This window comes from Cupressus sempervirens, chromosome 5 (genome assembly GCF_028749045.1).
Source record: "Cupressus sempervirens isolate cs-2001-9-10 chromosome 5, ASM2874904v1, whole genome shotgun sequence".
NCBI lineage: Eukaryota > Viridiplantae > Streptophyta > Pinopsida > Cupressales > Cupressaceae > Cupressus > Cupressus sempervirens.
The window spans coordinates 380,227,346-380,253,211 of NC_143122.1; the positions used below are offsets into that span (position 1 = coordinate 380,227,346).

The 25,866-nt window shown below is 33.5% G+C and overlaps 1 pseudogene; it reads left to right on the forward strand.

Annotated features, from left to right (window-relative positions):
* Positions 1-1,787: 1,787 nt before the first annotated feature.
* LOC149556359 (uncharacterized) overlaps positions 1,788-25,866 on the forward strand; it is a 42,273-nt pseudogene continuing 18,194 nt past the window's right edge.

Here is a 25,866-nt window from a genome sequence, read left to right on the forward strand (position 1 = left end):
TATCCTTTCCTTGTGACCATGTGTGGTCAATCGGCTTAATATTATTTTGATACTATTGTTAAATATTGGTAATCTATATACAATTCAAAAAGAAAAGAAATCAATAGGGGGTTGAGTGAAGATTTATTGAGTGATCAACACGATTAGTTATTTGTGTAACCATGGTGGAAACCAATTTTCAAATCCCCAAGAGAAATATTATAGGATACTGGGTAGACATATCAAGTGTTCAAACCTAACATAATTTTATCCATTGTAATTATAGCATAGCCCCATAAATGTGTTTAAGTGTGAACCCAAGTGAAATTGAGAATAGAAAATCCACATTCCTCAGACTTGGTACTTATGTCTAAGGACTTAATTGGCTACCCTTAAATACATTTAAGGATAAAATATCCCTTAGGGGTGCAATCTAACCACAAGGATCTATTCCTTGCAAGTGAAAAATAATATGAAATTAGGACTATAATGGTTATTGAATACCTTGAAATTAATGAACATGTGCCTTGCTATGTTTTAGGCACTCAAGATGGCGATGCTCCTTAGGTAGAGCAACTAGGTAGGAGAATAAAAGGCTATTGTAGACAATATTATTGAGCAACTCTAGCGAGCTGGTTTGGGTATATTTAGCAAAGTTATCATAGAAAGCCTTGCTCACAACTTCCTTACCCTGATCTTGTTATAGAAGTGCCTCAGAGCCATTCTTCTTGATGATATTCCTTCTTCACAAAACTAGGGCTTTCAAAATGTTCCTCTCAATTATATAAGATTATTAGATGAAAACAATTGAAATTCTTCGCTAACTTGGCTATGCATCAAATAATATCTACATTTTACCACTCTTTAAATATTTGCAAAAATGACAAGATACATATAAAATTAATTTTTTGAGGATCTAGTGAAAGATGAAGTCAAATGCAAGAGGAGGATATTATAGATGCACAATGCTCTAACAAACATGAATACTTTGGAGACAATTATCAATTGCACTATCAGGCATGAAATTATTTGATTAATGTTAATACAAAGCAAATAGGTTTGTACCATGATAAGAGTATGGAATTAAGAGTCAAACATGAATAATAGAAGCCATAACTACTAAGAGGAAAATATGAAAGCCTAGACAAGAGAAACAGATATGTGCAGACTACATAAACTATGAAATACCATAGAAAATGGAAACTATCACAATCAAATCAAGGCAGATTTAAAATCAAATTCCATTTACAAAAAATTGAAGCCCACAACATATAAACATTTGTCCATTCTATCTCAAAATTGTCAAACAAAACCTAAATTTTTTTTTTTGTGTTTGATGCTAATTTCCTATAAATCTATGAAAAAATGTTTGGCCTTTCTCAATAGTAAACATGTTGAAGGTAGACTCATCCATATGTTTAAAGGATGCACCAATGTATATATAATGCACGAATAACCACTACAAGTAGGGCATACATGTCAATTTTTTTACGAAAATTACCCATATGGGTCTATTTGAAGGATGGTAAGGATCATTTAGCCATGGATTTTCAGTATCTATTTTGCACTCTTCATCATGGAGAGAATTTTACCAGGGAAAAATTCACAATTCAAGAAATGTAGATTAACAACATTAAGTATACAAAGTATATGGCATTGGCTATGGGTGATAGGTTACTATAAAATGACTCTGTCATGATATGTATAAGGATGCCTTCCTTTGGTTACCATGTGACATAGTAAGAAGAATAGTGATATTAGGAAAGATTATCATTTGAAATGATATAAGGATGCCTTCCTTGAGTTAACTTATTGGTTATACCCAAACCCTCAAGAACCCTTATGTTCCTACATGCAAGTTATCGTCTTACTCATTCCTTTCAGCCTTTCATTCATCTAAAAGAGTTTTTATTCACTTGGGATTGAACATAGAAAAAAAAAGGTTCCAGTGTAAGAGGGAAATAAAACACATTGAACAAAAGAATGATGAAACAAATGGGTGGCCAATGGCTCAACATTGCTACACTTCATGTGAGGATCTATGCAACTTCCATTGGCCATGTCACTAATTTTTTAAATCAAAATTAGACACAAAAATTGACCTTGATTTAGTATGGCCCGAGGATAAATGCCAATGGTCTATGATTATTTTTTAGAGTTGGATGATCACGTTGAGAGAGAACCATAGATAAAATACACACTTAGTCTCATAGGTTCACATGTGGAGCACTGTATAAGGAAACTGCTTTTGTTACATCCCAATTTTTGGCTCAATTTAAAATGTTCATATGAGGTTTCATGTGAAGTTAGTTGATAGGTAAAATTAGTTATGATCTTGTGAAATGATAAGATGAGTAATCACTATAATTTCATATGAAGATGACATGTTAGTTATTCATTATGATGCCATTATATTGTTATCTTGAAATTTTGGAAAATTGTTTATTCATCATGGAAGTGAATTGGTGGTTAGTTGTTATGATGGTTTCTAAATACTAACTTGTTGAGGAATATGGTATAATTGTGGGAAACTTCCTTAAAGGAGCATGTCAAAAAGGGGGAAGCATTTACTAAAAGGAATTGGGCATGGGGGACACCATCATCACTGGGAAAATAGGTACCAACAGTCTTGGGGAGAGAGGCATGATACTGGGTGAGGGATAGAGGTGACATGGATGAGTGGATTGTGTAGATAGCTGAAGCACCATCGAAGGTGACCAGTATAAACTCCATGGATAGGAGTCACAATTGAAAGAGATAAGAAAGTAGAGGAGGCATCAATTCAGTGATGATGTAGAGGCGAAGATACCATATTCTGACCAATGTATTTCTATGAGGACAGGGAAGATTTTAAAGCTTGGGAGTATGGTGTAGGAGCACCACCTCCACTCTCATATTTGATAGTTTAAGTCACCTTGGAATCCCATTAAAATCACTATCTAGAGTCAAAAAGTATATTGTAATGGTTAAGTTAATTACCATTCATGTATTCTTGGGTGTAGCTTACACATTATGTTAAATATTAAATGTAATTGGGTAAGTGGGCAGTTTTATAACTATCCCAAACAACTACCCCAAGAAATTCTTATTATAAAGAGATACACCATTGTAATCTAAAACTATAGAGAAGGGCTAGAGTGTATTTTGATAGTTATTCTTCTTGGTGAACAAGTACAGTAAAAAGGATTAGCTAGAGAGCCATGAATGTAGAATGTTTTGAGATGAATATTTTAGTTAATAAAATTAATGATTTGAGTTCATGTCTATCCTTCTATCTACTATGAGTGTTTTGAATTAAAATATTTATTCCTTTATATTTCTCATAGCTATCAATTTTTGATAGTGATTGCATAGGAGAGAGAAATGGTTGAGTGGTAGAGGATTTAGTTATAAGAGACCACAATCAATAGAAAGTTCTTACTTTATGATCTGTAATAGGATGAAGGCCATCAGATGATGTTGGGAGATGGTAGCAAAGGGTGGTGGCATCAATGTATGGCTTGTAAATGGAGAGCTCAATAGTGATGATGAGAAAAAAGCCAATCACGACAGGTCTCAGGATTGTGGTGATAACTTGATAGCAAAAGGGTGACTTTGATGCATGCTAAAAGTGGTAGCATTCAAGCATGAAGAACTTGATTATTATGGAGATAGGGTGATGGTTTATTAGATCAAACTTGTAAATATCGGCACGAAGCCATTTGATAAGAGAGAGTGACCATCTGAATGTAGACGCCAACAACAAGGAGGAAATGTTAACATGACAATGATGTGAATGGTGGATTGTGGAAAATGAAAAAGGTGGCAGTCCTGTTGGATCAAATGGATATAGAGCATTGAGGGAAGAAACATAATGTTTCTTTGTTGTTTCATGAATACATCTAATTGTGAAGAAGGTGGCGACACAATTTAGGAAAGGAGAAAAGATAGTTATGAGCCCGATAGCCACAATATAGATGGTTTGTTTTGGCATCTTTATTATTATTAAGTTTCATGTTATCATGTATTCATGAATGTATTCGGGTTGATTATATTGGGTGTGTGTTTCTTCTATGTTTAAAGTTGTTGGATGGCTCAATAGAAGAAGGTTTGTGGATATTTGAAATGTAAGGGTTGGTGAGTTTATTATTAAAAAAAATATCATTATATCAAGTAAACAATGTTATTGTTTTGGAATGAGAAAAGGTGGTGAGTCTCTTATTTTAGTGTCTATTAAGAAAACATCAAGCATACATATAGATTATGATGGATTGATTGCTTCCCTCTCTGTCAATATGTTAAGGTCCATGGTTGGGAGGTCAAGCCCCTTACAATGCTTCCCCTCTCCACAAGATGCCAAGACATGCACCAGACAAAGATGAGTTAGGAATTCAAACATTTGCTAGTAATAGGTATTTTACTTTTACGACATTTTCACATGTAGAAGATATGATGGATTGATTAATATCATTGAATTAGTTAATTCCTTTGATGAAAGCCATTTCTTGTCAATGTAATTGGTAACTAGTTAGATTGGTTGTTCTTCCAACTGAACATGAAGTATATCTGTATGCAAGAGATAGGTTTATCTGATGGATTGTAATTTTTGTCTTTCATTTATGTGAATTGTGAAAATGAACGTATCTTCTAATTGTTTGTCATTGCCATAGTTAGCAATAGAAAGAAAGGGAAAAATAGAGTAGTATTTGAGTCCCTAAATGATACAATGGTATTTGATGCCCTAAATGATACAGTGATAGTTGACACCTAAATGATATAGTGGTATTTGATGCCTTAATTGATACAATGGTATTTGATGCCCTAAATGATACAATGGTATTTGATGCCCTAAATGATACAATGGTATATGATGCCCTAATTAATAGATTGGTATTTTATGCCCTAAATGATATAGTGGTATTTGATGGTATTTGTCATTTCAATAAAGTAATATATCTATTTGTTCCTAAGCAGTATTTATGGACCAACCTAGGTTTTGTAGAAGCATCCCTAGATGGATTTCAATTTTGAATTCTAAGATATGCAAATTTTAAATTCCTTGATAAATTTATGGATAGTGTCTTCAATTGCTAGTTATGAATTTCTATTTAATTGATTGTAACCATTAATCTTACTCACATGAACATAACTGTTATAACTATCTTCCTATGAATATAAAGTATTAATTATATTTCTTTTATATGATAATTTGTTAGTTAAGACCCAGGAAAAGTGGCTGTTACATATGGTATTAGAGCTCTGGGTCCGACACTAAACCTTGGGCTCAACATTGTTTTAGATAAACTGATAATGTAATGTTGAAAGAGATTTATTTTAGATAACTAAATATTTTACAATCAAAGCTAGAAATATCACACCAGGGAATCATCTAGAATAGCTGGGAAGTGCTGAGATGATGGTGTAGTCCTTATGAAATGGATAGATGAATAAATTTGCGAAATCATAAAAATGAATCAGAACTAAGGAAAAATGACATGAGTGGCAAGTCGAGCAGTGGTGATCAGGTTGTTCATTTGCCCATCTAAATCCTTGGCCAAGGTAGATTAAAGGCACACATGCCTAAATGGATCATTAAGAGCTCAGTGATGCCAGTTGATAGGGAGAAGATTGGTGGAGGTGTATCCTCAACCTTTTCTATTGCTAAGTGGACACTCTGACACCAAGATACTCGGATGGTAGGACTAAAATGTTACATGTGCCTTATCCTAAGAGGGAGGGCCATTATTAGTAGAGAATGAGAAGATTAAACTAGGTCCAAATGTTGAGGCTTGCATAATACAAACCGGTTACTATAACCTTGATGCAGTGTTATCTAAACCTTGATGGTGACTAGATATTTCTTTTCAGTTGCATGTTTTCAACATTATACTATTGCAATTACATTCATATTCATATGAAATGGTAGTTAGTATTTTGTTAACCATTTTTGGACTTGAATTGAAGGGAAAATAAAATTGTGAACCATGATTTTGAGAATTCTTTAACTTAAAAGGATAATCCTTTCTAATATTGATTAAATGACAAGAATGTCATTTTGTGCTCTAGTAGGAGTGAGCACACTTAACTAAAACTAGTAATGCTTATTTATAGATGTAACTTTTGTTTGACTTGAGTTTTCCTTGAAGCATTACAGTGATAAGATGGGCATGAAAGCCTAGGTCACATGAATGGGAAAGGTAAATTCCTAAACATTTACAGGCAATTGGCGAGCAAGCCTAGATGATCTACTCGATAAGAACCCTATGTAATTTTTTTAGATGCTTATAATTAATTTATGATCCAAGGATGGGTTGAGCTAGGGAATATTTTCATGAAAGGTGGAGTTCCATGAAAATGTAAGACTTTGTGGATAGATGGGACTCATGGTCTAAGATACAATCTAAATTTGATGGGTAGAACAAATGAACATCAGGGCCATACCCTATCTCAGGAATTGTGTGTGGGCATGAAGTCAAAGTGCTAGGAGATTGGAATATGAATAGTGTGGTACCATGCCTATCATAACCTCTATGGTTTTGATTGTAGGTATGATGATCTTTCATATCATAACATGTTTTAACTTTTTGGCACATTATTATATATACACATGAGATATTGATCTTATATGGTAATGAAATATCAAGACATACTGAGCTATTTATATTGTTTTTGAGATGAATTATATTTCTATCATGGAATGATTATTCAAATGATATTTTATTATGGTAAGATGGTCATGAAGGTCGAGGTTACATATGGTTACATAAACAAAAACATGGATCCACTAACTATTTCAGGTGGCTTGTGAGTTTAGAAGGATGATCTACTCATTAATGAGTACCATATGCTAGATGGTATGTAGAAGTGATTTTAATTCTGTGATCAAGTTGTGATCTAGAACATGTTAGTTAAGGAATTAAAAATGTTGAATGATTATCTTACTCTCAATTATTGAACACTAAAAATTCTCTTATATGAGATATCAAAATGAGAATTGACACAAAGATATTATGAGTGTCTACATGAGTATGACAAGAACATGAAAAAGAATATCCTAAAACATAATCAACTCAAAGTGATGTTGATGTAACCACAATTTTGATAGAGTGAACTCAGGTGAGTGTGTATTCATTTTTTATTTTATGATATCAAGCAAGTATTTATTTGAAAGCATTGAAATAAGGGAATGATAGACCTTAATTTTTATCATGACTTAGATTTTGATTCAAATTTGAAATGAAATGATTTCATGATGCTATATATATAACATATATTTGGAATATCCTCTTAGTGTTTAAAGTTGCAGAGTTCATCGAGGACGATGAAACACAAAGGGGAAGGGTATGTTACATCCCAATTTTTGGCTCAATTTAAAATGTTCATATAATTTTTGAGTTTTCAAGTGAAGTCAATTGATAGGTAAAATTAGTTATGATCTTGTGAAATGGTAAGATGGGTAATCATTATAATCTCATATGAAGATGACATGTTAGTTAATAGTTATGATGCCATTATATTGTTATCTTGAAATTTTGGAAAATTGGTTATTCATCAAGGAAGTGAATTGGTGGTTAGTCATTATGATGGTTTATTAATATTGACTTGTTGAGGAATATGGTATAATTGTGGGGAATTTCCTTGTAGGAGCATGTCAAAGGGGGAGAAGCATTGCCATAAAGGAATTGGACATGGGTGGCACCACCATCATTGGGCAAATAGGTACAAGTCCTGAACCACCTTGGCTATGGGTAAATGGCTAGGCAAGTAAGAGTGTATGCGGGACAACCATGAGCTACCTGGTTGATTCATAAGACATAAAAAGAAAACATTAAGCATTTTGTTTAATAATTTAAATTGTTACCTTTGATTTGTAATGGAGTCTCCTAAGTATATTGACACCATATTATTATGACATCCATACTTGCACATACATGTATATGTATATGTGCATATATCAATATTATATATTAAATAAATATATAATTAAAATATATGCACATGTACATAAACATGTAAGTAAAAATAGAGATGGAACAATACCATAATGCTTGTTGGTGTTTGAAACTACCAAAAAAAAAAATGCTCAATACCAAAGTGATAATACTCACATAACCTAATGATAAGCCAATTCCTATTAAAAATTACATGTGCAAACCATTTGGATCTAACTTCAAAAACCAAGGATGGTTTTCTACTCTTTAGGCTCTACAAAACCAAGGTGAGTATACCTAGGGATGATTCAAAGCAAATTGTTGTATGACAATTATCTTAGTTTCATTCTGATTCTCATCTTCTATCTTCAAACACATACACAATTCATCCAATTCCTAAATATTTTTAGATTTATATACATCCCTCACAAGAAGGTCTGGTAATAAATCTCCCAAGGTTCACAAATATTCTTGAACTAGCAACTACCTAAGACTCAGAAACTAGATGTAAATGAGTGATGACCAGCATTCATGAACAAAATGATTTTGATTTTATAATTAATTTGATATGTAGTGACAAAATTTACCCTTACTCACTTTTGACTTATATGACTAGTGCCTTATCCATTGGGAAAAAGATTGACTATTGGCAGGAGATCTAATTCAAGTAACTTGTAAATGAATCTATCAATTGTAATCACCCATTCCCATTCTTATGAATTATCCATTTCATAAACTCACAAACTCTATTGATTTACTGAAGCATTTATATAATTCCTTGAATTAAAAGCAACAATAGGACCAATATACAACCCATCCAGACTACATTCGATCAATTAAACCTTATTCAAATGACCTCAAAATAAACAAACTCATGAAATGGAGATAGAAATTGGTGTCACAAATCTGGTGCAAGTACCCTTTTGTATTATCCTTTTAGATGACTAATACAATAACCAATAGAAATTCAATGAGAAGCCCAGAATATCTTTTTGATTTTGTCATTTTTGTATATTATCAGAGAGTACATGTTTAACAATAAACTCAACACATCTACATACAATTGGATTGACTGTACCTATTTTGAACAAAAACAAAAAGTATACAACTTTTAGACCCTTCTCTAGCCTTGGACTCTCACTTATATAGTGTGAGATGCAACAAGCTTCAGGCATAGAGGAATTGACAGGTGTCCTTTCACAAAGATATTTACATTTTACTCAATAGGAAAAGACAAAAATTTATGTAACGAAAAGGTAATACATCATGATATTCTCTTGGTAGACCCTTCTTCTATTACATCTTCAACTGCTACAAATCCCATGATTAGTCTTTATTCACTCTGAGTCCTCGGCATATGTAGCTATTAGACTTGCCAATGAGGTGTCAGGCTTTGATTCTTGCAACTTCACCTCTACCCTGGCATTTTCACTCATCTCATCATGTACCACCAAGGTGACAGTTACATTTGGTTTCATTTCTGCAACATCATCCATCTGATCCGTTGTTTATTTCACATGAGATGACTGCCCTTCCTTGTCTTCTTCCTTTTCAAGTATTGGTGAAAGTGAATCGATGATCTATATTTCATCTTCATGTGTTTCATAATGATCACTATCAATTTCTTCCAACTGTTCATCAGAAGCAATATCTGCTATCCACTTGTCAAACAACATATCATCTGGCCAATTGAATTGTAAAACATCATGTTGCTTCCTAAGCACATACTTGACTTCCATATCAATACTAATAAAATCTTGTTTCAAAGAATCAAAGAATAACAATAATTTCACCAATTCCTCTATCGTCGTGGCCCACCAAGCATGCCCTTTTCATTGATTACCTTATTCATTCTCAAACAAAATAGCTCATCCAATTCCTTGGACCATTCATCCTTATTCTTTAATCTATTCTTTCTATCTAAAGCACAAGGGAAGAAATCAAATTTCTCATTCTTATACTTGCTTAGATAAGAAACAACTCTCAGTTGTAATGCAACCCTTCTATCATCAAAATCTGACAGATCATTAGCAATATCATATGTTTTTCAATATGGTCATGTGTATACCTTATAACAGAATAACATAAAAAGGTAATTTATTTCCTTCTCTTTCCCCACTTGTTGACAATAGGTTTCAAAATCTCTTCATGGGATTTCAATTCTTCCCATATGCTTATTACTTTTGCCAACTGATCATAAAACAATGGCCATTCAATTTTATCTTCCAGATACATTAGAGCCTTTCTCAGTTTATCTTCATATTGCACTTCCATCTCTACATGTAATGCCCACAACTTGCTCTTTTCCTCTTCAAAATCTTCAGCTGTATAATACTCAAGTCTTTGTGGTGTATCTGGGATCTCTATAAGTGGAGTGGATTTAAAAGGTTCCACTAGAGGGTGAGGATATGTAATCCTTGGTCTAGAAGACCTTCCCAACACCTTATTTTCTAACTCAATCCTTTTTCAGACCTCTTTATTATAAGCTTCCAAAATTGTCTCATACTTGCTCTGTAGTTCAAACATTTCCTTTTCTTCCTTTTTAGCAGTGGCCAAAACAAACTAAGATGTCCCTACATTCATATGTGCAGCCTACACATGGGAAGTATCAACTACTCTTCTTACAATAATATTTCCCATCAATCCAAATGACCTTAATGACCAAATAACTAAGGCAACCTGGTCTTCACTGAATGTAGTACCTGTGAATTCTTTCTTATTCCAATCTTGCAAATCTAGTTTATTAGAAACAAAATTAAAAACCAAAGCATCAGCTATGTCCCAATTGGGTAGCAATAAAATGTTTGATGCTTTTACCATCTGCCTTCCTTCTTTAGGGCTTATATTTTGAAATTCTTTCATCATTTCTTCTTTTACATGATTTTGCAAGGTAGTTTCATCCATTCACGGATGCTCTGTTCTCAGCTTATTACATTTATCTTCAAATTTACCCATATTGGCCCTCCATGCAAATTGGTGGAAAGCTCTAGATTTAACAAAGCTATCATCTGATAAAAATTGATGACTAGCTTGCTCTATGATAGGGTCCAATTCCTTACCTTTGTAATTTGCCACTATTAATTCAAGGCTTGGCACATGAGGCTCTTGAGGGTTTTCCTTATCCAATTATGCCTGAGTAATAAACACATCTCCTTGTGACCCCAATTGTTCAATCTGTTCCCTATTGAGTTGCTCTTCTCCAATTTGCAAAGGGGATTGAGTAGGCGAATATTCCTCAACATGAGGATCTTGTTCCTTCATTATTCTCCACCTCTTAGGAGAAGGCTCTTCAGGTCTCTCTTCCAAGACAACATTGGTGGATCCCATTATTTGTTTACCCTTATCCATAGTGGCCTTTTTATTTTGAATTATGGTATAACCTGGCCTCTTTTGGACAATCAAATGTCCAGATCCTACATTAGGAGTGAATGCCAACCTCCTCATGACCTCCCTGGCCTTATCTGGGTATGAATCAATAAAGAATTGTTTCTTCTCATTCATAGTCTCCATTATTTTAGGAAAAGTATTCATGAAATTTTTAATCTTATCTGTCTAGGTTACAACATTATCTAGAGGACTATGATATTTATCAAAACAATGTATAAATTATAGAATCCTTGAATAAACTCTCCATTTTTGTTTTTTAGTTTCCTGTTCCTGCAAGGAAAACTCATTTCTTATGATATCCTCAGGGTAATAAAATTCATGGTCAATTTTGCCAAACTTAATCCTATGTCTTAAAGCCAAGTTATAAAATCCCTTAGTATTACAAAAATGAGAATGAGAAGTAGCCATTTTGTACTGATCCAAAATTTTATGTAGAAAAATCCAACCCCCTTTAGTGATTACAAATTGATGGGCTACAATACAAGTGGGAATATTGACCCTCTTGATCTATTTATCAAAAAAAATTCTCCATCAAAAAACTTTCTTCTAGTCCCCCTAGCTGCCACAAAAATTCAGCCATTCCTATCTTTAAAGGCACCTAGTAGGGCAGTACATGAGGGGTGCCTTTAAAACCATAAACCCTAATGATAGTATAAATAGAGTATGGGATAATATCTCTCCAATTATGTGAAACTTTCAAGCCAATAGGATTATCCATAGGCCTAATGAGACTCATCAATGCCCTAGGCACTTTGGGATTGTCACTTAATATGAGGTATCTTAACTTTGACGCAAAGTATCTATCAAACCTACCAAAGCTAGCCTTCTCTACATCCTAGGTCATGTTTGCACTCCATAACTGGACTGGCAGTGCTTCTCCATCCTGTTCTCTATTTAAGTCCATTTCCTTACCAAAATATGTTACTCCTTTAAACAAGAACATATGCATCAACAAAGAATAATGGCCAAAAATCTTTTCCACTTTTCCCTTTGCGATTCCTACCAGGCCAGTATGAATTTCCTCTACTAAATAGAAGGCAAATTCAAAAATAACATCCACACCAAAGGAAGCAATCTGAACCATCATGTACATAATACTGATGGTTATGACATTCTGTTTGTCCTCACCAAAAACTCGACATAAAGTCCTCTATGTCTCTACAACCCTGGAAGTGAAATATTCTTTCTTGAAAGGTTCCCTAGAGGCTACAGTGATTACTGGAAAATTCCCAATCATGCCAATATGTGCCCTCAATGCACCTCCCCTAATCACATCCTTCTTTGATATGCACTTCTTTTCTAATTCTTGTAGATTAATAGGCACATGATAATCTATCAATGGCTCTAGATGAAATACCTCCCTAATTTCCTCAGGACTAATTATAACCAGAGGCACACCATCAATTCTTCTTATTACTCTAACTACTTGGTCATAATTTTTTGGAATGGCTTCAAGAAGGTCATAGTCCATAAAAAAACTGAGAACCACTAACTTTCCCAAATCAAAATTTCAAATGTTGGCATGTGGGGAAAATAGATTCCTCTCTGAAAACCATTTCTTGAACAAAGCAAGACCAGTCTAAGAAATTTTTGCATCCCTAACCCAGTTCCCCTTATCATATAATCCATATGCAATTTTTAGCCTAGGGTTTAAGGAAGTTAACTTCTTAACTTGTACAGTTTCAGTGGTGGATTCAAGGAGCAATTCAAGCAAATCATCATGAATATTTCTAGCTAAATAGTCCTCTTGCCTTGAGAAAACCTTCTTTGGAGGCATTTTGACTGTGCTTCACAGAAATTAAAATGCTATAGAGATTATTGTATATAAGAACTTACTTGACCTTCTGCTTGTTTGCTCTGTAATTCTGCAATTATCTCGCGAACAATGGGGAAATTGCTTCACCTTTTACTCAAGCTCGACACAATACCTCAGTAATTTCTCCTACTCAGATAACTTGAAGTCTTGTTCACGTAAGATAAAAGTGGTGAGATCCTCTTCAATATACTTTGTTTTTTCTCGCATGTGAAGCCTTCAAACCTCATAAATGAACTACAAGGGAAACAGAGTGGCACCACCTTCCCTTTTCAATTTTGTGTCGTTGATCTCAGAAAATCCTACGATCCAGAAGTGAAAATAGGGCTGACTCACCTTCTTCTTAACATGCTAGTAGTCAAACCAATGAAAATTCTCCAACTGCATGTTTAATTCATTGTTGGCACTTCAAAATGGGCCCACAAGTTCTCGAGGACATGTGTTGTCGTGTCACTATCTTGCTATGTAGAAAGAGTGAGCACATTGCCTATGCAAGATAGCGACAAGTGTTGATCTCACTTTGATCAAGTAGAGGAAAATTAATTCATTTTTTAATACAAAATGGTGGGTTTTCTATCCATTGGCTTTTCTCGCTATGTCGCTACCCTTAAACTTCGAGCACTTCTTCATAATGATTATGCAACGATCATTGATCTACCCTTGATCTAACGATTATCATTGTTCATCTAAGATTTGACTTTGGCATGGGTCCACATTCTTGATGACTTGTTACTATCCTGACACATTGGCATATATATTACTATTTTAATCTGTATGGTGACATCATGTCTTCTGGACCTCACCACATTTCACACTTTCAGGTGAGTCACTACATCGCTACCGGCAAGGTGTAAAGCTTTTCTAGTCACGATATAGTGACCTCTGGTGGATTCAAAGTTTCCAACACATACATCTTTAGCATGATGCCACCATGTCATGGGAGTGCATGACTCATTTCTGACGAAGCATTCACTGGGACCCACCTTTTGGAATTGTCACCGCATTATTGTTTTTCAATGAGTTGCTATGTCATTATCGGCAAAATCCATTACCTTTCTAGTCACGACATAGCGACCTTCGGTGATCTGTTAAAACTTTGGTGATGGGAGAAAAGCTACTTTGTCAATCATGATTACGTTAATCAATACCTTTGTTAGAGAAATCAATATGCACGGTTATAATACTACGTGGGAACTTTTGCTGTCACCATCAATTTCAAAAGGTTGCCGCTTTCCTAATTTTTTGGCAAGGCACCATATTGCCACCGGTGAGGTATAAGGAATTACCAGTCGTGACATAGCGATCCACCATAAAATTTGATTTCTGGTGACGCCAACCGCAACTTGCTCCACGTGCATCCTTTCTGACACTAAAAACTCTAAGATAGAGCACATGACTAAACCTTTTCCAAATCAATGCACATCTTTGGTGCTGATTTTCACTTTACAATATTGTGACTCCATTTCCTAAAAGTTGCTATGTCATTATGGTAAAAAACCTTACACTTTTTTATAACGATGACGCAATAGTCTTAGATCTAACCAAGATTAGACGGTGGGAAAGACTTCAAAAAAGGTACTCACAAAAATTTTAAGCAGGAAAGGGATATTCACACTTTTAAAAAACGATTTCACGTTGGGATAAATTCAAAAGTAACAAGACCTAGGGTTTGACAAAGATTTTCAAAGGGTAATAAAAATGCAACACCAAAAACCAGAAACCCTAGCCTCTAGCAATGGACTCAAACTTGATTTTTTATACCTAGATTGGGAAAATTTATGGTGCAAAAAATTAGACCAACAATGCCAATATATTTTTGTTTATAAATCTTGAGAAATATAATCTCTAAGTCCTTATTTTGGCTCCATCTCATTGAGCGTATATGCCACCTTTGTATCGGGGTATTTCTTTTAAATTTTAAATTGGCATCTAAAGAGTTTCTTGAGGCCAATATTGGCCATGTACATCACATCTTCTTGATAATCAATGTTCTTGTTTAAAACCAATTGAGAGTTCCTATTATATATCACCACAGATGTGGGTTTGGAGATATCTCTCTCTCATATCATTTGCTAAATTCACAGAGTAGTACTTATGATATTTCCATAGATACATTTGATATCTCCACTGAGCGAGCAATACTTTCCACCCATTCTTTTTATTTTCTCGTATCTTTCTCCCTCTCCATACAGTCCTGTAGCCTAGTCTTATGGCTTATGCTAGAAGAGTTGGGAAGAACTCAGTTATACAACTCTTGTGCTCAAGTGATGTTTTCTCTGTTACAATAGTTTATGTTTTTCATACCTTTGTATGAGTAGCCAAAAAGTTTATAAATGTTTGATTGGGTTTTATATCAGAGGGTCAAACTCAAGGCCATAAATGATCTTTAAATTATGATACGATCCATATCTTGTGAACTTTATCCTTGTTAGAAAGCTTTATTTTTTTATGAGTAGTAAACTAAAGTATGTGGTAGTATATGTTGTACTTATGATATGTTAATACATTTAATAAGATTGTATGAAGGGATCTTAAGAAGTTTGGTAAACTCCAAGGACTCACCAAGGTGGAGAAGAGGCTTAGATAATGGGTGAAGAGGAGTGATTCCCCTGCAGGAAAGAAACTATATGATTAGTCATTCCATAAATGATAAGAATCTTTAAATGTAAATTGCTTAAGCATTAGCTCATGATTGTCCAAGTATACTTAGTTGCCAAGTCGAAGGGTGAGTTGATATTCTAATACTAGGATGCTCAGTTGTAGGATATGGTGTTCCCCATCTATTTCTAGGTAGGGAGGGCCTTTCTTGGATGAGATTGGATGGGGATAAGTTAAGGTATGTGGTTGGGAGGTTAAGACCCTAACAATGTTTCTCCTCTCCACAAGATGCCAAAACAAGTACCAGGCAAAGATGAATTATGCATTCAAACATTTGTTGGTAACAGGTATTTTACTTTTATGATGTTTTTGCAAGTAGAAGATATGATGGATTTATTTACATCACTAAATCAATTAATTCCTTTGATGAAAGCAATTTCTCATGAATGAAATTGGTAACCAGTTAGATCGGTTGATCTTCTAATTGAACATAAAGTATATTTATATGCAAGAGATAGGTTTATCTGATGGATTGTTATTTCAATCTTTCATTTATATGAATTATGAAAATGAATGTATCTTCTAACTGTTTTTCATTGCCATAGTTAGCAATAGAAAGAAAGGGAAAGATAGAGTAGTATTTGATACCTTAAATCATACAATGGTATTTGATGCCCTAAATGATATAGTGGTAGTTTGTAACGCCTTGCCATGTGACCCAAAATAAGTTAACCTAAGGTTTTACTAAGTTTTTCAAAATTTATTAAAATAAATAAATAAAGATAACATATAACAATAGTAATAGAATATCAGAAGTAATCAACATACACTCATATATCAACAACACATAAACAGTTTACAACTCTCAAGGGTCCCATGATGTTGAATCACATTTAAGTTTAATTAATAATAAATCTAATATATAATAAATCCACATCAAATAATAATATACCAGTATGAATCCATTCAAATAATATACAATTATATATGATGCCACTTGGAAATAAAAAAAATGCACAATCATCCATTGTATAGGTCACAGGGTATGAAAGGCTGAAATAATATACATCATGAAATAAATTATATCATCTCTTAAGATCTTATGAAATCAAATACAATACAATAGTAAAACCATCCATCATAGAAATACAAGAACAGATAGAAAGGAACATCTGCACAAACACATCTAACAATGGCATCTGATGGTTGGATCTCAATGGTATAAGAAAAAGCATTACCACCTGACCTCGTGAACCCAAAAAAGTCTACTCCCACCGTGCTGAGGAGATAGTCTCAATTCCCAAATAGGATAACAAACTCTACAATCAAATCCAACAACTAAGTCAAGGAAAACCTAAAAGCAATCTAACTCAAAGGTACCAAGATACAAACAACATCTAAACCTAGAGGCAACAACAACATGTAGGAAATATACTATGCATGTGGGAAAGTGTCATTGCACAAATCAACTCTAGGGTTACCCAACTAGCCTTTTAATCCTCCAGCCCCCTAGTGACTCTATGCAGTACTAGTATCCTTTCGTACTAACAAGGCATACTAATGAGTCAACTTTAAGGTTACCTGGCTAGTCTTTTAATCCTCCGAGCCCTTACTGACTTTCTTTGGTACCAATATCTTGTTAATTCATTTTATACTCATTTAATGAAATGTTATCACTTATTAAATAACCTATAGTGGGTTACCCATCAATCTCTTTAGGTCCTTGGCCTCCAGTGCGATTTACTTCCCAACATGACATATAGATAACCTACCTTAAGCTCACTAAAATCAAAAGATCACAAAAGACCACATACTATACATTAATTCTTAAACAAGCAACTGACAGCTATTGAAAAATGCTAATCATAATCACAGATTCCACCAATAGGATCATCCTAACAAGACTGATCCCAAAATCAACTATACATAAACCAATACATGTCATAACATGACATCACCAAGAAAAAATCATACAAACACATCAGTCCTATACAAGCAACTAAAAGGCAATCCAAATACAACTGATCAAAGAATCAAAGGTTATATTCGATAGGTCACAAATTCACCTCAGTTTCACACAAGAACATTGGAAAGTAATAACAATCACTAGATCAAAACACCTCATAGAGCATACAAAACACACTACCATGGTTGAGAATAAAAGATCGTGATGAAAACATCATCATGACATCAGAGAACAAAACTCCCAAGCCTCTGGTAAACATCATGATTGGCCAAAAATCCACATAAAATCCATCACAAAATAAAACACCACATTAAAATTTCCAAAACACATCACAAAACAAATACCGCAAAACCTCAATTAGACACACACCAAATAATACAAGCTTCTATCGAATGATTTAGATTAGATTGTTTTCAGAAATTTTGTTTGATTATATAAAGGTTATAAAAGTTTAGATAAATTTAGTTTTTTAATTATCTAATAAGTTTAGAATTAAATATTTTATATTTTAAATTAATAATATTTAAAATAACGATAAAACATTTTCAAAGTTCATAACATTGAGTCTTTATGCATTTTCTCTATGTAAATCAATTGGTATTTTAAATGTTATAATCTCATATGGAATGGTAAAGATCTGCAACCTATATCGATGGAAAGATAATTTAATTTCATATTCTTTTTTATTACTAGTCCTAAGGAAAAGTTCATTTGAATGGTTTAAAATATGAATATTTCTAGTAGCACTATCCAGATTTGAAGGTTACCAGTTTAGAAGAAAGAACATAACTTTTATTTGAACCATTGGATCTTCATGAAAATCAATAAAAGTATTCATAATATACTTATTTACAATCACAAAGAAGGTATTTTCCTAAATATGTATTTTTAAAAATTTATAAGTAATTGTTCGTGTGTCTCTAATTGAAAAATCAAGCTCAAATAGGCCTTGTTAAAGCATGATAGTCAATCTTTGACTATGTCTGTAGAAAAAAATCATATATGATTTTTATATATGTTAAATAAAATCCAAATGGGTGTCTAAATGTCTCTTTATATTTTTGATAAAATATATCAAATAAAATTTATAGAAAAATCACATGTTTCAAACCCTCAAACTGACACACAAGTAACCACAAACAAATTTACTCATAATAAAAAAAAAAAACGTGGAGAAGACAATCTTTCCAACATAAATTGCAAAGAGATTTTAAAACCCTTACCTTGAAACACCAAGTTGATTTGTTAAGAAGAAGGAGAAAACCCAATTGTAGACTTTACTCCTAAGCTTTGAAAAAAAAAAATTTCATCAAAATCTGAATGCATAACATGTAACTCGTCCCCTAAAATCTCTATTCTAAATTATCTTATTGTTCTCCCAAAAATCTTCTCTCTCCCCAAAAAAACTAGAATGACCTCGTAATAAATAATAAATAAATAAATAAAACCAATAAAACTAAGGTTTCTAAAATAAGTAAACTTACAAAAGAAGGTAACTCAACTAAAATAAAATAATAGTTTCTTTTGTTTTCTTATATTTAAAATAATAATAATAAAATCACTTTATTTATTTATTATTATTTTTTAATTAAAGAAATACATAATTTCTACTTTTTCCCCTTTCTTTCAATACTAAATAAATACATATTCTTTATTAAATTAACTTGCTTGCTCTCTTTAATTAATTTAATATATTTTAATTTCATGCATAAGCTTTATGCAATTTAATTAAAATAAACTTGATTAAATTATGTTTTCTCTCTCTTATTAAATCATGGAAATGGTTTTAATATAATATTTATTAATTTAACTAACAATATTATTTAGAGTTTAAAAATAAAATTAAAACTCTTAAATAGATTATTATTAAACTAAATAAATATAAAATAACAAAATTAGAACTATAACTTTATCTTTAATTGAATTCTTTTATTTAAATAAATTCACGAGACATTTTTTTAATAATATATTTATTAATTTAATTAATAACAGTATTTAGAGTTTATTTTTTGTATTAAGTATAAGGATTTCAAGGAAACAACAAAAACCACCGAGTATCAAAGTATCAGAGGACAAGCCTCACACAGTTGAAAAGCCGAACTTTACATATAACCAGAGCTGAAAAAGAAAGGACTAGAACAAGAAGTAACAACTAATGTAACACATCTTCAAAGGTGTCCACCCACGCAGTCCAACCCATAGCACCTTCCATCCAAACCAAGTTCCTTTGATCCTAGATTTGCTTAAGCATGTAGATCATTTCATTAGTAGTGTTCTGAGGATTTCTTTTAATCTCCTTGCTGATGCGGTTGACAATTCAGTTGAAAGTGTGAATATAGTCCAAGTGCAGCCTCCATAGATAACCATACTTCACTTCGTTAGCAAAGAATGTGGCATATCCAGTGTGAATATAGTCCAAGTGCAGCCTCCATAGATAACCATACTTCACTTCGTTAGCAAAGAATGTGGCATATCCATCTTTAAGCAATCTTTTGAACTTAGACTTGTTGACTTTCATAGTGATCTGAATCTGCGAGAAAAATTTGAAAAATGTGAGACTTCGAAAAAACTCAGTAAGAAATCTAGGAATATTTTGAAATCTTTCTTCATTTTTGCACTTCCAGATTTGCCACAAAATGTTAGCTAAGAGAATATCCCAAAACATGTTAACATCCTTTTTTGCATTAGAAATAAAACAAGTAATAACTTCAAGAATACTAAAAGTAGTAGGGATAGAGATGCCAAACATCAACCAAACCTCTTTAGCAAATCTGCACTCAAAAAATATATGTCTTCTCATTTTTGGGATTCTGCAAATGCTGCAAACATTAGTATTAGAGAAAGTACTCCTAATAGGAAGCTTATTAAGAATAAGTAACCATTTAAAACATTTAATTTTAGGATCAATAGAACTTTTCCAAAGATTATTAAAAATCTTATTCTAGGAAGGAACATCTAAATTAGTATACCAAGTATTATTAATATGATTGATAATTTCATCATTGTAGTTAATAATAGAGTAAATTTTCTTGGCTTTAAGACTGGAAAAGATAATACCACCAAGCCATTTAATTTTTAGATAACTATTAGAATCAACATGGCATAAAGTAGGAAAATTCTTATTGACCTTGACAATCATATTATAAGTCTTCTTATGAAAATTAGGAAGGTTAAATTTACTCTTTAACTCATCCTGAATAAGTCTATCATTTTCAAAGATGTCAATAAGTTTCTTGATACCATGATTGGCCCAAATCTTGGCTGAACAGCCTTGGGTAAGAGTAAGGGGCTTATTACCGAGCTTAAGGTTCCACCAAATGGACCTTTCATCATGGAGGGTCTTATCATCAAAGAAGTCTTTGTTTGTGATGAGGTGTCTAACATGGTTCTAGGCCTTCTAGATGGACTTGAAAACAACTGAGCCTTGAATAATGATAGGAAAATCAGCACAAATAAGATCAGCGAGGGGAAGATTTTTCCAGAATTTGGCATTTTTAGGATAACCCCTTTCAATATTATTATGAATAAGAACTCTCCAAGGGTCATCTCCCTCCAAGGCATTAAAGATCCATTTGGAGGCTAAAGCAAGACCACTTAGTCTTAGGACATTAAGTCCCATGCCCCCAAAGAGCTCATCAACATGACACCAACTCCACCTGATAGAGTGGGTCTTGTTATTTCCTTTCCCATCCAACCAGAGATACTTCTTGATAACTTTTTGAATTTCCAAAACTTGATAATCATTAAACATCTAGGCCAAAGCATAGTAAATATTATAGGAAGAGAGAATTTTTTGAGAGACTTGAAATCTACCAGCAAAAATATAGACCTATTGTGCCATTTATTCAACTTATTATGGATCTTATCCTTGACTCAACTCCCCATATCTTTTAAAGAAGGTTCAACAGAGAAAGAAATACCCAAACATCTGACAATTTTGGAGGGACCACCCCATTGGAAACCAAATTTATCAAACCAATCAAGAGGTTGGACATTCCATCCTAGACAAATGAACTTGGCTTGAGATAACCTAGCCCCAAAAATCTTACAGAAAAAATTGAGTTCATTGATCATAGCATTGAAGTTGGATTCAAAGATTTCATGAAAAAGAAAGGTGTCATCAACAAATTGCCAATTAATAATATATTTATTATTAGGAAGGGTAATGCCTTTGATAGCAGGGGATACAGAGTTGTCTCTAAGAATATAGAAGAGAGCTTTAGAGGCTATAACAAAAAGGGTAGGGGTAAGCGGACAACCTTGTCTAATCGATCTACCCAATGGGAAAGGGGCTGAAAGAGATCCATTAATATCAACTTGAGCATGAGCATCTTTAAGGAGCATTTTAACAATACCACTCAAGAAAGAGGGGAAGCCAAAAGCATCAAGCATCATATTAATAATGTCCCACTCTATTCTATCATAAGCCTTTCCAAAATTTGGGAACATTTTGATCAGTATGTTTGGCCTAATTAAGAGCTTCCCAACTAGTTATCAAGTTCTCTAAGATATATCTCCCTTTAACAAAACTAGTTTGAGTAGGACAAACAAATTTGGGAAGAATGGATTCCAACCTTCGAGACATGATTTTAGCAAGAATTTTGTAAGAGACATTTAAAAGAGATATAGGTCTCCAGTTCTTTATGAGGGATTTGTCTCCCTCCTTAGGGATGAATTTAATAATTCCAGAGTTAATATCCCTACCTAGAGTTCCAATATCAATGCTTCATTGTATATGTTAAGTAATTCTTTGTAGATCCATTTACTATTGGCTTTATAAAATTCCACAAGTAGCCCATCAGGTCCAAGGGCTTTATCATTGCTAAGAGAACTGATGGAATTTTCAATTTCCTCCAAAGATATGGGTTGTTCAAGAGCAGAAGCATCATTATCCAAAATCCTTTTGGGGATAAGATTCCTACACTGCTCTCTAAGAACCCTAGCCTCTTGAGAGTCCTCAGAAGTAAAAAGATCTTCATAAAACTGAGCAAACTCTTTTTTAATAACATCAATAACCAAAATCATTTGATTGTTAATTAAAAATTTATCAATACTCTCCTTGGCCTGCTTTTGTTTAATAAGATTGAAGAAGACTTTACTACCTTTGTCACCAAATTAAAGTCAATGAGCTCTATAATAGATTCTAGCTCCCAAATCTTTCTGGTGTTGATGTTTTCTCAGAGTGTTCTTAGCATAAGAAAGTTGATGATAGAGATAGGGGTCATCAAAATTACTTTGAATGGCCATCTCAGCATTGTATAAATTATTGTTAAGCTAGGATTCCTTATATCTATAATCCTTGGCCTTCTTTTGACCAACCGTTCTCAAAAAATTATGCCAAGCAGAGATATCCATATTCCACCTACTAATATAAGAGAATGAGGGATATTAAGACTCATTAATAAGTCTAGTGATTGAAATAGCAACAAGAATATCTTCATCTTTTAATAGGCTAGTATTAAGGATGAATTTACTATTAACATTACTGCTAGAAGTAGGGGAACAACCAAGATTGATCGCGATAGAGATAGGATGATGATCCGAAAGAGTAGTAGGGGAAACAAGCACCAGATTATTATGTTTATCCAGGATCATAGAGAAGAAGTTGTTATTAAGATAGAACTAATCTAACCTAGAATGGATTCTAGACTAACCTTTCTGATGATTACACTAGAGACCGAGATTGTTATTCTTGTTCCCACTTAATGAGTCAAAAAGAGATCTAGAAAATTTAAAATTATTCCAAGCAAGTTTTTCCTGATCTCTCCAAGAAAAGGGGAGACCACCCATCTTATCTTCTTGATCCTCTATCATATTAAAGTCACCCCCAAGCATCCAAGGGATATTTGGAAGCGAGCAAAGCAAAGACCAAAACATAGTCCTTTCATTATAGTCATTGGCAATATATATAGAGCAGATATCGAATTCCATGTCATTGTGGTTGAAAATCAACCAAATAGCTCTGTTACAAGGAGAAAAACCAAAGCTTTTGATTTTAGGTCCCCATGTAGGGCTGACTAAGATCGCCACTCCTCCTCTCCCCTGAGAGTGATTAGTGGAGAACTTGACATCATCCTTCCAAATAAAGTTGAGATTGGATTTGAGATTGAATCCAATAGTTTTGATTTCTTGTAGCATGATAATATCTATATTATTATTAGCACTGAGGAAATTTTTAACCACAAACTTTCTATTAGGATATTCAAGTTCTCTAATATTCTAAGATATACAATTCATTGAGACAAAGTTTTAGGGATGGACACTTTAGGACCTACAATATCCTCCATAGGAGAGACATCGCCAATAACTATCTGAGTCTACTTTTTATTATTCTTATTTTTGTTTTTTGAACTAGAAGGTCTCCCTTTCCTCTTTGATGTGAGGATATCTTCACTATCTGAGATAGAAGGAGAAACAATATCCTACTCTACGTGCTGATTGGATGCAGACATCACTGGTATGACTTCAAAGAAAAAATCATCAGAGATTTCTTGAAATTTTTTAACAGGGACCTTTGGATTAGGGGCTTTCGGGATAGAGAAGGCAAGGGCAAAAGCCTTAGTGGTTTCCTGCACAAACGTATTGACAGTAGGGGTAGCGGACTTTGTAGAGTCCTATAACATACCAAATGAATTAATAGATGAAGGAGACTAAAAGACTGGCATATTTAATGACACATTATTCTTATTAGATCAATTTTTCCTTTTTTAGTAACTACTTGAAAACCATCAGCATCCATGATGCTAGCAACAGAAGCATTATTAAAAGAAGGTGTTGGTAGAGAGGAGAGAGGTGTATGTGAAGAGGAGAAAGGAGGAGGTGAAGGGTTAGGTTTAACAGAGGAAGAAGGGATAGATTGAGAGAAAGAGGGGTTAATCACCAGGGAAGGGGAAGGGCTATATTGTGCTTATTTTTGATAATAGGGAAATCTTTTCTCAGATGCCCTTCTTTCTTGCATAAGAAACACACATTTAATCCTCCTAGGGTTTCAACAAGGCAAGAAATCTTTTAATTATCAATAGCAATAGAGAGATCTTTGGGTAAATCATGGCCAAGTTTCAAAGCAATAAGAACCCTGGCATCAAGATGAGGAACCAGTTGAGCCAAATCATCCATGCAAAAAAATTTACCAGGGGGTTCAATCAGATAGGCAATAAATCGCCATAAAAAAAGTGGAATATTTTTAATGAGGACTCATCTTGGGGCCGATAAAGCAACAATCTCATCAAGATTAGCCTTAGCGTTCCATGTTAAAGCTCTAAAGGTCGTATTACCCATTGTCCAGTATTCCTTTTTTAGAACAAGTTGAGAATCATTTTTATTAAAGAAAACTACAAATAAACCTTTTTGTATTTGCCTACAAAAGGAAATTTGATAACCAAGTTTCGAATTCCAGTAATTATAAAACTAATCATCTAGAAATTTTCTAGTAGGAACCTTGTTAATTCCCACCACCGAGAAGAAAATGGCAGTGTTCCTTAATCTTTCTTTTTCCTTTATTATCTCAGATAACATTTTAGAGTTTTGAGTAACATGAAAGGTAGAGAGATTCCCAAATTGCTTACTGACTATTGGGTTTTCATCGTGCGTAGGTGAAGTGAAGTAGGCTCCAGAGACAATTGCAGGGGCTGAACTTGTTACTACCTCCAAGAATGACCTCAACTTACCACCTGCACTATAACTAACTCTGGTAACATTGTTAACATTGCTAACATTATTAAACAAAACATTGCTATTGGTCACAGAGGAGCTGGTGTTAGGTGGTACAGACCCTATGGGAAAATTAAATGGTGGAGTGATCTTAGGGTTAAGGGGAGAGGACAGACTGCACCTGATACCATCCTTGTTAATTGGATCACCATTAATATTGCTTCCAGCATTTGCCACCTTGCCATTAAGGTTGTCTTTAGCAATTGCCACCTTGCCATCAATTCGCAGACCGAGATTTGGGGTGTCGCTAGTAGCATCCACCAGTGGATCACCGTCAGGCATTTTGGCGACAGAAAAAACTAAACCTTTGCTAAATAATTTTCTCAAATTTGTAGACCAAAAAATTGCAGAGCAGATCAAAAAATCATTAATCAAAAACCAGACCCAGAGTAGTGTTGTTTAGAGTTTATTAATAAAATAAAACTCCTAAATAATTATCATTACATTAAATAAATATAAATAAGTCAAAAATAGAACTTTAATAAAATCTTTAATAAAATCTT